The following is a 17932-nucleotide window of genomic DNA, read 5'->3' as shown; positions in this document are numbered from 1 at the left end:
TCCCAAGATTAAAACAAAAAGAAACTGAAATCCTGAACAGATAAAAAATAAGCCAAAAAACTGAATCAATAATAAAAACCTACATACTGAAAAAAAGCCCTGGACTAAGTATATTCATAGACAAATTCCACCAGATGTACAAGAAAGAGCTGGTACCAATCCATTAAAATCATTCAAAACAATCAAGAAGGAAGGACTCTCTCCCTAACACATTCTATGAAGCCAATAATATCCTGGTACCATAAATTGTCAATGACACAGCAAAGAAAGAAAACTACAGGCTGCTACCCCTTCTGAACATAAATGCAAAAAGTTTGAACAAAATACAGTAAACTATACCAAACAGCAGATCACAAAGAGTATTCATCATGACCCAGGTAGGCTTTATTCTCAGGAGTCAAGGCTGGTTCAACATAAGCAAATCAACAAATGTAATCTACCACATAAAATAAGTAAAACCAAGAATCAAATGATTATCTCAATAGCTGTGGGAAAGGCATTTGATAGCATCCATTCATAATAAAAACCTTCAACCATCTAGGCATTATAGAATCATTCCACAAGATAATAAGAACCATCTATGACAAAATCACAACCAACACCATACTTGAGGGTCAGAACCTGGAAATTTTCCACCTAACAACAAGAAAAAGACAAGGACGTCCATTCTCACCACTCTTATTTAACCCAGATAAAGCAATCAAGCAAGAGAAAGAAACATAAGGTATACAAATAGAAAAAAAAAAAAGAAGTTAAATTAACTCTCTTTGCAGATGATATGATTCCATACCTAGAAAAACCAGAACATTCCACCAAAGAATTCCTAGGACTAACAAATGACTATAGTAAAGTCTCAGGATACAAAATCAGTGCCCCCAAATCAGTTGAATTTCAATACACCAACTAAATCAGGAACACAATCTCATTCACAATGGCATCAATACAAATAAAATACCTCAGAATACATCTAGTCAAAGAAATGAAAGAGCTCTACAATGAGAACCACAAAACATTGCTGAAAGAAAGCAAAGAGGATACAAACAAATAAAAAACCATCTCATGGTCATGGATTAGAAGATTCAACATCTTTAAAATGTTCACACTGCCTAAAGCAATCTACACATTCAATGCAATTCATATCAAAGTATCAGCTTCATTTTTTCACAGAAGTAGAAAAGATAATATTTAAATTCATACAGAAACAAAAAAAGAGCCCTATTAGCCAAATCAATTGTAAGCAAAAAGTGGAGATATCACACTCCCACACTTTAAACTTTTCTACAAGTTTACAGTAGCCAAAATAGCATGTAACTAGTACAAAAACAGACACATGGCAAGTGTAACAAAATAGAAAACCCAGAAATAAAGCCACTGACATAAAACCAACTAATATTTGACAACATGACAAAAAAAAAAAAGCATGGGGAAAGGACATCCTATTCAACAAATGGTGCTATAAAAACTGGATAACCATACACAGAGGAATGAAGTTGGACTCCTATCAATCACCATATACAAAAAATTGATTTAAATGGGTTAAAGACTTAAATATAAGACCCCAAACTATAAAAATTCTAAAATAACACTTGAGAAACAATTTCCTGGACATCAGCCTAGGCAATCAATTCATGATTACATCCCCAAAAGCAAATGCAGCAAAAACTAAAATTGACAAGTGAGACTTATCAGGTTAAAAATCTTCTGCACAGCAAAAGAAACCATCAGCAGAGTAAAGAGACAATCTACAAAATGAGGGAAATATTTGTAAACTATGCATCTGACAAGGGCCTAATAGCCAGAATCTGTATGAAACTCAAATGAATCAGCAGTAGAAATAAATTTAAAAAAACTTTAAAAAGTTAGTAAATTTCTTGAACAGGCTTCTCAAAGCAAGGCAGGCAAGCAGTCAAGAAGCATATAAAGAATGCTGAGGTGAGTGGATTTCCTAAGCCTGCGGGTTCGAGATCCGCCTGGGAGACCTCATCTCTACAATAAATCAAAAAATCAGCAGGGGGTGGTAGCGCATGCCTGTAATTCCAGCTACTTGGAGGGCTCGACCACAGGTCGAGGCTGCGGTGGCTGGGAGCGGCCACTGCACTCCAGTCTGGGCGACAGAGTGAGACTCCAACTCAAAAAAAAAAAAAAAAAAAAAAATGCTCAAGATTACTAATCATCAGAAAAATGAAAACCAAAATCTTGATGAGATACTATCTCACAACAGTCAGAATGGCTATTATTTAAAAGTCAAAACACAATAAATGTTGGCGAGGCTACAGAGAAAAGGAATGCTCATATACTGTTGATGGGAATGTAAACTAATTCAACTTCTTGAAAAGCAATTCAAATATTTCTCAAATAATTAAAAATAGATTTACCATTTGACTCAGCAGTCACACTACTGGGTATCTACCCAAGATAACATAAAGACACCTGCATTTGTATGTTTATTGCAGCACTATTCACAATAGTAAAAGCATGGGACCAACCTAGGTGCCAATGAACAGTGAACTGGGTAAATAATATAGTACATATATAGCATGGAATAATATGCATCCATAAAAAGAAATGAAATCATGTCCTTTGCAACAGCATAAATGCAACTGGAGGCCATCGATCTAAGAGAATTATCAGAGAAACAGAAAACAGAATACTGCATGTTCTCACTTATAAGTGGGAGCTAAACCCTGGGTACTCATGGGCATAAAGTTGGGATCAATAGACTCTGAAGACTGCTAAAATGGGGGAAAGGAAAGGGAATAAGGATTGAAAAACCATCTATTAGATACCATTCTCACTATCTAGGTGATGGACTGAATAGAAGCCCAAGCCTCACCATCATGCAGTAAACCTATGAAACAAACCTTCATATCTACCCCTTCAATCTAAAATGTAAAAAAATCAACAAAAAAAGCATCACAAAAAAAGTCTTACAGAAACATGTAAAATACTTTTTGATCAAATATCTAGCACACTGTGGCCCAGTTAACTGTCACATAAAATTAATCATCACAGCATGCTTACCAGTTTATAGTTGGACAAATGAATTATTTGACAAAAAAATAATGTTGAGTCCTAAGTTTACTATTTACTGGGATATTTACAAATCCAAAACAATAAATGAAAAGACACTAGAACATTTGGCAAGGATACAAGCTTTAGTTTTAGACTTTTTGTTGTTGTTGTTGCAAGTCTAATAATGTAATTATTTAAATAAAATTAGCATATTTCAAATAGAAGCTAATTCTTAAATATAGACAAATGCTTTTATATTTTAAATTAAGAAAAGGAAAGTCAACAATACTATAAGATTTTCTAGACAAATCTACCCTAGAAGAGTAACACATTTTAAAATATATTACTGTTATGATACATTTCTTTTTATTTTTAGTGGAAAGAGAGGAAGAGCTTCTTGTTATCCTTAAGTTTGGAAAAAATAGATAAAAAAGGTTATTTTCCAGGTACATTTGAAAATCTTTATCATATGTATGGTGGCATACAAAGAGTTCTTTTATATAATGTTGCTATCTGAGAATTATTTATTTTATTTTTATTAGCATTACAAATAGGAAAATCACATGCTTGAATAATATTTTGAATATATATTATAGTATATGATCTATTAATGCATACTAATTATATACATTAATATATAATATAATATATTCAGTGATTAAAACCCTTCCTATTACAAATTATAGAATAAAATAATAAGTGCTTTATTTTGTGACTATGAAATAAGTTTTTAATTTCTGCATAATGACTTCTTTCCATATTTTTTAAAATTTATGAATCATGTTCTCTCTCTACTTCCTCTCATTCTTCACATTTTACTTGCATCTACTGTGTAGAAAAGTTGTTAATCATATGTGATAACAATGACAAGCACTCTCCTCAATTACCACAGTGCTTAGGTAGCATGAAGTCCAACTAAGAGTAGACTCTGGCATCATAACACTGAACTTAAAGTTCCCAGCTTTACCATGTACTAGATGGAAACCTTGGGCATGACTTGACTTAACCTCTCTGCTCTTCTGCTGTCTCATCTATAACATAAAAAGCATAAGTCCTTCATATAATTAATATAAAAATTAAATGAGCTAACACTTGTATAGCACTTAGTAAGTTGTTTATAGGTATTAAATGCAAACATATTAAAAATGACTATCTTCTGACCTTTATATTGTAGCTTTCAGGTATTTACAAAGACTTTCATTTGGCTTTTTTGTTATTCTATCAATGAATTTTCAGAAATTTTTAAAAGTAGGCATTTTGAAAACTAGTACTTATTTTCCTGTCAATAGAAACTTTTGGCCCTCTATTTACTTCTGAAATAATTGTAATAAATAATAGGCAGACAATCTTCCTCAAGCAAAATTTACTTGTGATATCTTTTCAAAAATAGTATTAGAATTATAAAAAAATTATTTTATATAATGAAAATCCATTTAAAAATAATTTCCTGCTCTATAAAAATGTTTTTTCCTGCAATATTTTAATGCACATCATTTTGGCCAAAACAACAGTGGAGACTGATTACATGTCAGCTACAGTAGACAGAGTGTCCTGTTTTATAATTGCTATGCTGTAATGAAAATCCTTAAGTAAAGTTTTGTGACAGCTGTTGCCTTGGTTTGTCCATAAAATTGAAATGTTTGTTTCATAAAGCAGTTCCTATGATCAATGATTGCTTTTAATATGCAGCCAATAGAATGATTGAAATAAAGAAAATAGAAAATTATAATGTACAATATAGTTAGCTCTCAGCTTTTCTTCCATCATTTTATAACTTTACTTGATAAAAACTGTATATATATATATAAAGTGCACATATGATTGCACTTGTAAAAACTTTCTAATATAACATATATAAACAAATAAGATACATAACATATAATTATGCATATAATCTATTGCACATATAATTACATGTATATGCACATACTATGTATATACACACCATATGAGTATTCTGTGATATAACAAAAAGATCAGAAAGAGAGAAAGGGATCATAGAAAATGCTAGGACAGAGAATGCATCCCTCTCAGAGATGCCCTCTATAAGATTATCAGCCCTCTGTAAGATTCAGAAGATATACTTCTCCACAGCCTTGTATTATTCTACATACATATTAGATCACAATTATACCATCAATCTAGATATTCAGTTTTAATTATAATTATGTGAAATAATATTCAATAGAAAATCTTAAAAGAATTGTTTGCCTGCATCCTTCCACATGCTGAAATCCTCCCTCTTTCTATCAACATTCCTACCCTACCTATTTGTATTCACATGTATCATATTGTTTTAAGAGTTGTACATAATTCTGACTTTTAAAATAAACTGTCACTTGTTTCTATTACTAGATCAAGTGTTTTAAAGGATAAGCTTATTTCTGTCTCCATCTTTGTATTTCTACCACTCGGTGACTGACATATGTTTTCACATCAAAAGAGTAGTCCTGGATGAAGGAGCTGTCCTTGCCATATAGACATTATTTAACAGGATAAGATTACCAAGGCAGAAAAAAATAAATTGTTAAAATGAATGGTAAGTATCAAAGGAGACTGGAAGCAGTCTTCCTATACTTATATAAACAAAACTTAGTGCAAAAGCTGAGTAAAAGGATATGTTTTGAAAAAAGAAACATAAATGATGCTGAGAAGTAAAATGTGATGAGGCCAGAGAACAAATTATTGAATTTAGTGATGACAAATTTTTAGTGAAATTGGTAAGTGTAGGGTGGGTGAAATTGGTAAGATAAAGGTCTGGGGTATATTTAAAAGAAATCAAAAGAAGAATAAGTGTAGAGTGAGTGTAGAGAATTCTCCCTAGTGTCTTGCAAAGGGTAGCAGAGTAATGGGAAGGGGATGGAAGTGGAAGTTGGGTCAGAAAAAGAGTTGGGTATTGCTTATTAATATCTCTTCTATGGGAGAAAAAGGTACTTTTTGTTTATTGTGTATTGTGAATTATATAGTATAAAAGGAAACTTTGATGAAGTAGAAAAAAGACGGCAAGACTGAGTTTCACTCCAGTATGACTCTCGACATCTATGCAACATATGCATAAAAGAGAAATATCCTGCAACTGTTTTCACTGATTATCAGTGAATGCTCATGCCAACAAAGTAAAGTCCTTTGTTTTAATTACTGATATTTTATGACCTGTGGGGCACATAGAAAAAGAAACGTTGGAACCAATAGCCTGTAATGTATGTGGCAGTGATCATGTTTTGACAGCACAAGTGCCGGTGGACCATCTGCCTTACTCACTGAAAACACTGATCAGCAATATGCCTCCTGATCTTGTTTTGTGTTGGAGGGAAAAAAAGGTCAAAATTCAAAAGCACTCACATCAATTCCATTTAATATATGTAGAAATATTTGTATGGTCTAGAAAAACACTTTCTTATCAACCCCATTTTTTTTACTCTAATATGTAAACACGTATCTATGAATCCACTACAATTTTTATGGCATGAATTATAATTAATTATAATTATAATGAAACCATCATTTACTTCCCCATAACGAATGTGTAGAATGAAAGTGTTTGAAAGTGGCATTATTATTTGTGTAATCTTGAATTCCACATAAAATAATAAGCCAATCAAACTTTATATTATAATATATAAACTCTAAGTTGGGAAACTGCAAACAACAGCCACTATGCTTGAGCCAGTTTAGTAAATATATTCTAAGAATTTTATGGAAAAATGGAACAGACTCAGAATTTTAATGTGAAAATGTTTTAAGAACATATTCTTATTTGAAATATTCCAGTCTTATGTTGTTATGATCTACATGTATTCTAAAATATGTATTAAATTATGAGGATTTAGATAAAATATTAACAAGAAATGTGTTATTACATGTCCACAATATGCTAAGTTATTATGGCAAAGCTTATAAAAATAAATAATAATATTTACAATAATTCAGTAATAATCATGTATATATAATAAAAATATCAATTATTATAAGGAAAAACCTCATATCCAAATAGGAAAAGAGAAAGCTAGGCTATCCGTCTTTGTAGATGATATGATCCCATACCTTGAAAATACAAGGAAGTCCATCAAAAACCTTCTCTCTGATAAATGACTTTAGTAAAGTTTCAGTGTACAAAATCAACATGCAAAGACAGTGGCATTTCTATACACAAGTAACAAAAAAGCAGAGTCAAATAAAAAACACAGTACCATTCACAATAGCCAAAAGAAAAAGAAAAAGAAATGAAATGCCTTGGTATCCTCCTATCCAGAGAAGTGACAGACCTTTACAACAAGAACTATAAAACAGTGCTCTAAGAAATCAAAGAGAACACAAACAAATGGAAAAACATTCCACGTTCATGGATTGGAAGAATCAGTATTGTCAAGATATCCATACTGACCAAGACTGTCAAGAGATTCAGCAGAATATTCATCAAATTACCAAGATCATTCTTCTCTGACCTGTAAATTACAACACAGAAATTCAAATGGAAACAAAAAAGAGCATGAATAGCCAAAACAATCGTCTGCAAAAGGAATAAAGCGGGATGTATCACACTTCCAGACCTTAAACTTTACTATAAGGTTACAATAATCAAAACAGACTGGTACTGATATAAGAACAGGCATATAGACCAATGGAACAGGGCAGAGATTCTGGAAGCAAAAACTCGATTTCTTAGCTAACTCATCTTTAACAAAGCCATCAGTAGCAACCACTGGGGAGAGGAGAACTTATTTAGTAAATGGTGCTGGAAAAACTGGCTGACCACATGCAGAAGAATGAAACAGAATCACTATCTATCACCACATACAAAAATCAGCTCTAAATGGGTCAAAGAACTAATCGTGAAACCTCAAACTATAAGAATGTTAGAAGAAAATGCGGAATAACCTTATGCACATTAGAATAGGCAACCAATTCTTTATCATAATCCCTAATGTGTATCCATAAAAGATAAGATAGATATGTAGAACCTCACCAAACTGAAAAGTTTTTGCATAGCAAAAGAAACCAAAATAGTGGGGAGATAACCCACAGAATGATGAAACATATTTGCTAATTGTGTATCTGACAAAGGCCTGACATCCAGGATCTATAAGGAACTCCAATGAGCCAAAAGGAAAAAAACAAACAACCCTATTAAAAATAGGCAGAGGACATAAAAAAGACATATGAACAGCTAACAGATATATGAAAAAATACACTTTACACTGTTGACAGAAGTGTAAACTAATACAAGCTCTGTGAAAAACAGTTTGGCAATTCCTAAAAGATCTAAAAATTGACCTTCCATATGATCCCGCAATCCTCCTACTGGCAATATATCCTACTAGCAAAGGAGGAACTCAAATCACTCTACGAAAAAGATACCTGCACACGTATATTTATTGCATCACTGTTCACAATAGCAAAAACATGGAACCAACCATGCTTCCCACTGAAAAAGGAGTGGATAACAATAAATGTGGTAATGAAAGACAAAATTATGAACTTTACAGCAACTTGTATGGACTTAGAGTCTATAATACTGAGTGATCTACCACAGAAACAAAGAACTGAGTATCACATGTTCTCATTCACAAGTGAGTCTTGAACAATTAACATAATACTTTAAGAAAAGGATTGGAAATAATGGGAAACTGCCGGGGTGGGGGAAGGTTGGGATTTGCAGTAGTAGGAATCTGCTGGGGGAGGAGGAACACACCTCATCAACAAGGGTTCCTGCATAATGAACATCTGTATACCTAACCCTAAATTGTACCCCAAATCTTTAAAATAAAAGGTTTTAAAAAAGAGAAAGAAATGCTCAGCCTCACTAATCATCAAAGAAATGCAAAACAAAACCACATTGAGATACCATGTAACTCCAGTAAGGATGGTCATGATCAATAAATCAAAAAATAGCAGATATCGGTGAGCACATTGAGAAAAGGAGACGCTTCTACACTGTGGGTGAGAGTACAAACTAGTCCACCCTTTATGGAAAATAGTGTGATGACGTCTAATGGAACTAGAAATTGACCTTCCATACAATTTCCCTTAGACGAACAGAAATGATAGGATTCACAATACCATGTGTGAACAATTTGGGTAAGTTTCCAGTACTTGCTTTGCTGAAGCAACTGATGGTGCTGCAAATTAACTTGTAAGTTCAACTTTTTCAGGAGAAAGAAAACAACTTAGGGAACAACTTCCAGTCACGTGTCAGTCTACGATTTTTTATGACCAAGCCTCCATCTCCCCAGGACCTTCCAACGATGAGCTCAATGCCTCAAACAGAAAAAGAAAATACATATATGCAATTTAAAAACAAATATATTTTTGTAAGTATTCTCTAATAATTTTTCAAATGATAGAAAATCAAAACATCTAAAGAACAATCACAGGAACTATAATAAACTTGGTTTGATGCATCACAATGGACAGACTGCACTTTACTAGGAAAAAATTTAGAAAGATTATGTTTTGTATCTATTCTTTGGATTTCCACCCCCCCATAATTTAGAACATGATATAGAACCACTTGGATAATTCAATTTTAGTAAAATTTAAAACAGAAAAAAAATGAGTGTTTTAGAGTTTTAACCTTCTATTAATAGCTAATGCTGTTACTGAAATGTTGCTTTTCCATAAAGGAAAGATAATATTGTGATTATAATCACAGACATTGATGTCAGATGCCTAGATTTGAATTCCAGTTCTGTCATTTACACATTGAATAAATTAAGGCAAGTTACTTAACCTTTCTGTTCCTAGTTTCCTTCCCATTTTTAGTACTCGTTCACAGGTAAGTACACAATGTAAAAGTAGTTCACAAATTCAAAACAGTGGCTGGAGCATTGTTAGCTCACCACATTTGCTGTTATTATACATCATCAACTTAACTCCTTGAAGGAAATATTACATCTTTTCCAATATAATCTTTCACTAGCCAAAGGGGAAAGTATGTGTGCCAATAACATTTGTCTTTTTTGCACCTATGTTAGCATGTTAAAGTGACAAGTCAAACATTGAGATAGAAATTAAATTCTGAAAAAAGCTGGTTTATTTGTTGATGTTGTTGTTCTATCTGACACAAGGTAAACACTTAGAAAAGTGTCTCTTCAGGATAATAACTGTAAGACTAAATTCTTGTTATTCATCCACAATTTATTTTCTCTTTTTCAATAGAAAAATCAGTAGAGCTACAAAAACACCATGATATTTAAGCATACTTTTCTTACAATTGTTTTTTTGAAAAGTGAAGCACATTGACACGTGTTCCTGTTTTGGAGAGAGAAGACTGTGGAGCCAGCCACTTATCTACCACTCAGAGCAACACACATCTCCGAGTGGCGCCTTTCCTCCCCTCTCCGCACACCGCGCTGGCTCTATGGCACTGCTCTTGCCCTGGTTCTCTTTTTCTCTTCAGTCAGATTTTCAGTCATACTTTTTAACTCTTTAATGCCCATTTGCATTAACCCATTTTTAGTGTTTGGAATGAGAATTTCATTATGTCAGAAGTGCTGGGTTGAATGTCATGACATTCTCAGTCAGGCCCCAGTAAGAAATGCCATCCGTTAGCCATTTGCTCTCACAATGTTTTGATATTTTATTATTATTATTATTTTGAAACGGGTGAGGAGCTAAGGAGGGCCTCCAGAGGCAGGTGCAACCCTCAACCTTAGCCTGGTATGCAAGTACTTAACACCTTCACAAGTAAGAGTTCCAGGACAAGTTGGGGGAAAAGTGAAAGCAAAAGAGTTTTTGTGTAAAATCAAAGTACAAGAGATAGGGAGAGAGGAGGAGAGGGGGAGAGGGAGAGAGAGGGAGAGGAGAGAGGAGAGAGGAGAGAGGAGAGAAGAGAGAGAGAACATGGTTAAGAACGTGAGCTGTGTCCAACAGGAGTCTGGGCCTCTTTTGAAAGGCACTCCTAACTAAGGGGTAGAATATTCATATTAGTAGGCATAATATTAATAGGTTTTCTGGGAAAGAGGTGAAGTTTTCCTCAAAATTGAGTACCTCCCCCTTTTCTGCCTATATTTGGTCACAATCGGAACTGTCATTGCACTGGTAGTGCTGTCACTTGGTATGCTAAGGTATTACAATGAGGGTGTAATGACCTTGGAGGGCACTTGCTGGTCAAATTTATTGCTATGTTGGATTAAACTAGAATAAGCTAGGGACAGATGATAAACCTTGTAACCACGTTTCTGGAGCCTCTGGTAAACAGGTCCTTTCCTTGGGATACATTGTGTACTTGCCTGTGATTTCATAAGTGCTACCTGGTATTCTTTCATTCTTCTGCAGCCACTCATCATTATTCCTATCTCATTATCATTAATACAAACAGAAGTATTTTCCTTTAAAGAAAGTATATAAGTAGCTGCTGAAAAAATTATCCAAAAAATGATATGTAAAACATTTGAAGAGAAATAGAATCACATATTCTGTCTACTAGCTCTATCCTTGACCTTGGGAGAGTATTTACCAACTTTGGGCTGGTATTTTTTTGTTTTTTTTTTTTTTAAGCCTCAAAATGTTTCTGATAAAATGAATTGATTTTTAAGCACTATAAACATATTTGATATAAACAGTCTGTCACGTGGTGGATATTTGAATTTTTTTCTTTTCTAACATGAGTAAATTTAAATTTCTAAGAATAACAGAGCAAATATAGGCAATGTGCAAAACTAACTTATTAACTAATCAGCTCAGCCTTTTGTCTGTTTATTCCTGTTGCTGTTACTCTGCATCAGGCATCAGTCTTTATTGCCTAAACTATTACAATGACCTCTAAATTCCAGTAGTTGTCAGTGGTCCCCCAATATGTTTCTCCCATCTGTGACTAAACCCCTAAGGACTGCTATTAAGGAATATAATGTTATACTTTCTTGAAACATAATATCAAGTAAATATTTTTTAAAGATACCTTCTGGCTTACAGGATATCAAAACCTCTTGTCTGTATTCAGGATCTTCATAACCAGACCATACTCTTCTTTCCATGGCCCTTTACAGATGCTTTCTGTCATGCTCTTCAGATTCACTCTCACACCTCTGCAGTTGCTCCTCCATTTTCTGTGTCTGAAGTACCCTTATCTTCACTATAGAACAAAAGTTTACCCATTCTTCCAGGCCTAGATAAAATATGTGGTCTGCTGAAAAGTTTTCCCTAAGAACCCTCTATCACAGCAATAATGCATTTCATTCTGTATGCCCATAACTCTCATAACACTGGGAACTTTCTATTTTACATTTAAGCTAGTTTTTATATATGTATAAGCTTTCTGTCTAGTTTCCCGCAAATTTTCCCACCCACATTTAAGACTGTTGGCTTCTTAAAGCAACAATATTTTATTTTTGTATCTGTTGCATCCAGTATGTTGTCTGCCACATGCATATTTTGCTGTTAGATCAAACCATCTTTCAGAGGACATGTTTTAGTCTTTGATTCTAGTCTAAATATATACTGCAAATCCCTTTGCTTTAAGTTAAGCTTTATATAATATTTTGTGGTGACATATGTAGATTTAATTCACAATTTTTTAGTTATAATCTGCATGAATAAAATTTTAAGAACAGGGATGCCATCAAAAAGATGATATTTAAACTTTAATTTATCCCAAACCTCTTCACAAAGGTATATGTGTTTCTGAGAACACAAGGTTTGTTTAGAAAGACAAGTGTTGGGAGCCGGCCACGGAGGCCCACTGAGCGTTAGGGATCAGGGAGGGCCGTGGACCTCGAGACCGCTAGGACGTGTTCGAGAGCCGTATACCCCATTTTCCTCCCCCTTTTGCCATGCAGCACAAGAACAACCTAAAGGAACTCTGCTGGTCTAAGCTGAAGACTCTGTGACTGTGACAGGCATAGCTGACTCTAGAAACCCATTGTTCCTGTTTCCCATAAACTGAGATTTCGGCCTAGGTATTAGATATAATTCAAATTCAGGTCACATTTGGGAGCCTTTTATACGGTACAAGCTTCTTTATAAGATTTAAAAGAATATTTATAGAATTAGTATATACTTAGGGAGAGCTGTTTGCAGCTTTTCAATGGTGAAGATGATTTTCGAGAGTGGCCCAGCACAGAGTTTGGGCTGGGCCTCATTCCTGAGAGCCCAGCATGTACTTTGGACTGGGCTGCATTCTTTTGGGCCGGCTTTAGCTACAGTTAGTGTAAGGTCTCTTTTCTACTTATTATAGAAATTGAATTTATTTTATTCATAGAAGGTATTATAGAATAGGTCATGCTACAAATCAAGTTAGTTCATACATAATCAATCATAATATTTTTAGGTTTAATAAGAATATAGTTAACTTTAAGAATTTTCATCGTCTCCACTTTCTACTATCGAAGTTTTTGCCTTAGTACATTTACAATTTACATTTAGGTTTTAGAAGCTTTGCTGCTGCTAATCAACTTTATATATTAGAATTAAGGATTGGAAAACTTTCATAGAAATTAGGATAGACATATAAGACTTTGGAATAGCCATTTTGTTAAGAGATTGTAGTCTATTGTTCCAAAAGGTGACCCACCGTGGACCTTGGACTGGGCCACATCCTGTAGGGCCCAGTGTGATCTTTGGACTGGGCCGCATTCTTTAGGAAATTGGCTTAAGCTATAATTAAGAGCTTCCGTAACATTGTATAAGTGGTAGAGTTTAATTTAGTCGTCATGGGTATTGAGTGAGCTTTAGAAGTTATTGATTATCAGAACATCATTAGACTAGTAAGGATTGTTACACTGCTTTTGAAGAACATTAACTAGCAAAGGGAACAATGAGACAATATTGGGGTTTGTTCCTCCTCACACCTAAGCATCTGGTGGGTGGGGGATGCCCCCCCGCACCTGGCTTTGTGTTCACGTGAAAGACTTGTGAGACTGCCTGTCTAAAATTTGGGGATAAATACCTGCTGTAACTTTCAATAAACGGCTTCTGCTCATTTCACTGAACAGTTGTCCACTTTCTTTCTCTTTCTTCCTCTTTATATCTATCCTTCCATCTTTCTTTCTTTTAATATCTATCCCTACAGATTCGCCGACGCCACCACATCTTCCAAGGGACTCCCCAAAACTTGCAGGGGCTGGCCCCCCGCAGACAAGGAAAGTGAAACATTTTAAAAATTGCTGAATAGTTCACAGACCTTAAAATAACCAATAAACAAGTAAGTACCAAATAGCATATGGATTTTTGTGCCTCCGTGGTTGCTAATTATGGGACAACTATTATCCACTGACCTTCTATATCATCAAAAATCCATTGAGAAAATAAATTATCTATATTTCCTAAATTATGAATAGGAAATATATTTCCAATAATCATGGCTATTTAAATAATGTGCTATCCACATTTGTAATTTGATGAAATTTATGAGCATATGAAACATAGACTGAGCATATAAATGATTATGTTACATAAATCTGATTCAACATTTATTAAGCACTGGCAGAAAATAGGTAACATTAAAATAATACATCATATTGGATGATGATTACATTTATTACTTGTCAGTGAAGAAAATGTTAATACTATATTCTAAAATCCTCATACTTATTCACAATTTTTAAAAGTAATAACATTTTAAAATATAAAGTGATTCCTGATAGTTACATTAACATGAATTCCCAACATAGACCAATAAGTACCTGTATGCAATAAACAGAACTAAAGCTCATCTGACAGAGTGTTTAAACTTTATACTACTCCTTTTCCCCTATAATTTCTACAAATTAATTTATCTGAAGGCTAGCTGTCATGACATAAAATTTTTTCATTGCTCTTTGATTCATGAAGCGACTGACATTAACACTATAATTTAGTCATTAAAACGTATTTGCATAAGAATAATCTGTTCAAAAAACACTGTTACAGTGCTTCTTAATCTTAAAGTGGCTTTAGGACACTTTCAGCCCCAGCTGATCTAATTTTATACACTTCAAGAAAATCAAATTGGAATGACAGTGTATAAAAAAGTAATGAATGTATAGTAAAATCAATACAAAAACAGTCATGGGATGTTTAACAACAGGCATTCATTATGAGAAATGTGTTGATAGGTGATTTCCTTGTGTGAACCTCCTAAAGTGTACTTACACAGACCAAGATGTTCTATCCTACTACACACCTAGGCTAGATGGGATAACTTATTGCTCAGGCTACAAACCTGTACAGCATATTAACAAATACTGTAGATAATTATAATACAATGGTAAATATATCTAAATATAAGAAGAAGGATGGAGTAAAAATATGGGATACTAGATTTTAAAAATGGTACATCTGTATGAGGAATTAAACATGAATGGTGCTTGCAGGACTGGAATTTGCTCGAGGCAAGTCAATGAGTTAGTGGTGAGTGAATGTGAAGGCCTAGATCATTACTGTACACTACTGTAGACTTTATTGACACTGTATACTTGGGCTACACTAAATTTATTTTTAAAAATGCTTATTTCTTCAAAAATGAATTAACTTGCACTTATTATAACTTTTTTTACTTTATGACTTTTATTTATTTTTTAAATCTTTTTTACTGTTATGTATTAACACTTTTTAAAACACAAATTGCATAACTGTGCAAAAGTATTCTCTTTGTATCCTTACTCCTCAAAATTTTTCTATTAAATATTTTTTTGACTTTTTAACTTTTTGGTAGAAGCTAAGATACAAACACATACATTGACTAGGCACTGTCATCTCCTGTAGCAACTTTTGAAATACCTCCTGAAGAATCGGCCTGAGACTGTTTAATGCTAACATTTTAAATATACAAATAGGATTACACTCCAAGATAATAATAAAAAGTATAGTATAATAAATATATAAACAAGTAGCATAGTCATTTTATTATCATTATTAAGTGTTATGACCGAATTGCGAGAAGGAAACATGCCAGCACGCCAAGTTAAAATTAATATTATGCAGTCAAGAGTAGGCTCTCACCATGAAGCTCTTGATGTAGAATATAATCAGCAAAAAGCTTATATAGGTAAAATATGCAGGTTGGCTACATAGCAGGGGTAAGGGTACAAGGAACTAAAAACAAAAGGAACAAACTATAGGGACCTGGCAGGGGGAATTTTGTAAGTAATAATTTCTTGGTGCAATATCTGATTTCAGTTAACAAAGCACACAATTACACAGAACCTGTAGCTAGGGAGTATTCAAATAGTCAGCAAGAATGGTCAGCATGAACAGCTCAGGGGAACAAAGCTGTGGGTCTGTAGTCATGGGAATATTAGCGTAATCACACATATGTATACACATGGTGGGAGGTCATTTTTAGGTTAGGCAAGCAGCTAAGATGGAGGATTTCAACAAAATGGAGCTACTTATATCAAGCAAGTTATTGCAATTAATTTATGTATTTCCTTAGGTATTTCATTCCCCCTTTTAGTTGTACATGAGTCAGTTCATTGATTCTTGGCTAAGGGCATGGAATTATAATAAGTTTTTACATGCATAGGGTTTATAGAATTTATGCATGAAAGATAAGATAGCATTAACAGAGCCCTTTCACCACATTTCCAATCTGCAGGAGCTACAGTTAAATGACCTATGCCAAAGACCAGAGTAAGTGGGATAAGAAAAACAAGAGCTAAAGATTGAGTACAATGCATTCAAAATATTAATAACCAGTCTATTGGCATCTTACAATTCAGATGTACGTCGAAACGTGATTTGAGAGGGTTTTTGGAGTCCTTAGTCGCAGTCCAGTCAGCTGAACTGTGGTTGTTTTTCTTTGTTGATGAGGGAATGGATATTTAAGGTCTCTGGCCACCTCATCACAGTCAATGGAATGAGTGTTCGTTTTCTTGGCTTTCTTGACTTGTGTGTCATGAATCCAGGCTGATACCCCATCGACCTTGAGTGCTGTTAGGGTGATGATGATGATGATAAAAGGTCCTTTTCAGGCAGGAGTTAGTCCCTCTTTCTGATACTTTTTCATAAAAACCAGGTCTCCAGGCTGGAACCTGGAAGACGGAGTGGGTAAAACAGCACAAACACCGGATTGGACAGCAGCCTGAACCTGCTGGAGAGACTGGAGATAGTTTAACAGAGATTGATTAGTTATTTCTGCTAGAATGGGATCTCAGAACTGGGGTAACAGAAGAGGGTCTTTTAAACATGATTTTATATGGTGTAAACCCAGCTTTATATGGGGTGCATTGGGTCCGAAGGAGAGCCAAAGGTAAAAGGTTTACCTATTTTTCACCAGTCTCTACTATTAATTTGGTTAAAGTATATTTTAGAGTTCAGTTCATGCTTTTTACCTTTCCAAAACTTTGTGGTTGGTAGGCACAATGTAGTTTCCAATTAATATTTAGTGCTTGACTAACCTAACCAACTGTGCTATGGATGAAGTAAAGGCAGGACCATTGTCAGAGCCAATAGAGAGGGGGAGCCCAAACCTAGGAATAATCTCACTTAATAAAAACCTTGTAACTGTAAGTGCGGTTTCATTTTTGGTGGCAAAGCCCTCTATCCATCCAGAAAAATGTATTAATAAATAGCAGTAGATAGCCATATCCTGCTTGAGGAGGTTTTATCTCAGTGAAGTTTATTTCCCATTTTTCTCCAGGACTTAATTCTTGGGCTCTGATGCCATCCGAAGGTTTGGGCCCTTGTTTTGCATTGACTTGGGCACAGGCAGGGCACATGATGGCTACTGTTGCAGCAATGCTTTTCAAGTCATTGATGTGATAAAAAATGGTTTAATAGTTCAGTCAATTTAGTATCACCTAGGTGAGTAGTAGAATGTAATTGTTTTACCAAGGTGTGTCCGAGGGCTTCAGGTAAGATAATTTTAGAGTCTTTTACCCACCATCCAGTAGAGTTTTTATGGACTCCCTCTAGATCCACCTGTTCCTCTTCTCCTTGGACATAAGTAGGCTGTTTTGGGAGAGAAGGAACTGGAAAAGTTTGAGTTAGCAAGATAGTCAGG

The 17932-nt window shown here is 34.3% G+C and overlaps 1 pseudogene; it reads left to right on the top strand.

Annotated features, from left to right (window-relative positions):
- LOC103253119 overlaps positions 1–17932 on the top strand; it is a 146697-nt pseudogene that overhangs the window by 96023 nt on the left and 32742 nt on the right.

This window comes from Carlito syrichta, unplaced genomic scaffold (genome assembly GCF_000164805.1).
Source record: "Carlito syrichta isolate Samal-C Ts95f unplaced genomic scaffold, Tarsius_syrichta-2.0.1 Scaffold201341, whole genome shotgun sequence".
Classification (NCBI taxonomy): domain Eukaryota; kingdom Metazoa; phylum Chordata; class Mammalia; order Primates; family Tarsiidae; genus Carlito; species Carlito syrichta.
Note: the sequence above shows the minus strand (reverse complement) of the source record. Positions and strands in the feature narration are given on the sequence as shown.